The sequence below is a fragment of the Mastomys coucha genome, unplaced genomic scaffold, assembly GCF_008632895.1.
Source record: "Mastomys coucha isolate ucsf_1 unplaced genomic scaffold, UCSF_Mcou_1 pScaffold13, whole genome shotgun sequence".
Classification (NCBI taxonomy): domain Eukaryota; kingdom Metazoa; phylum Chordata; class Mammalia; order Rodentia; family Muridae; genus Mastomys; species Mastomys coucha.
The window spans coordinates 54,373,799-54,374,433 of NW_022196895.1; the positions used below are offsets into that span (position 1 = coordinate 54,373,799).

At 35.4% G+C, this 635-nt stretch overlaps 1 protein-coding gene across 1 annotated transcript in view; it reads left to right on the forward strand.

The window, feature by feature from the left end:
- Slc27a6 (solute carrier family 27 member 6) overlaps window positions 1–635 on the forward strand; it is a 64,216-nt gene that overhangs the window by 7,861 nt on the left and 55,720 nt on the right. The window lies entirely within an intron of this gene.

Consider the following 635-nt stretch of genomic DNA (forward strand, 5'->3'; position numbering starts at 1 on the left):
GTGGACATCAAACGATAACACTGGCAATAGCCTGTGATATTTGGAGATTTATATGAGGCCCCTTTGTAGTATGACTCAACTGGATTTAACCAATTCCTGCCACTGGAGGTATCTCACCTTGTGCATAAGATATCTAGTTGAGGCTTTGGTGCTACTGTTATTTGGTTGCTCCACTTAGGATGAATATATATGTATATATGGAAGCTTCTACAGCAGTAGATTTTCAAATGGCTTTCAGTTTTATTTGTCCCTCCCCATATTCCTTTGTTTACCCTTCACTCCCATATTCTTCCTTATTTAGTTTTCCCATTCTAGGTTCTTCTCATCTAGTGTTATGGAAATAACACTAGTCTTATTTTTCCTTCCATGGGAGATTCTTTTCTCCCCGCTGGTCCCTTACTAGATACCTAACTTCTGTGCTTATGTGGTTTAAATCACACATTTTAAAAGCTTAAAAACTAACATATACATAAAAAGGAGAACATAGAATATTTGTTATTTGGGCTCCGAGTTACCTCATTCAGGATGATTTTTCCCTCTAGTTCCATCCATTTAAAGGTGAATTTTATAATTTTATTTTTCCTTGTGAATAATATTCCATTGTGTAAATGTAGCACATTCTCATTATCTATTCA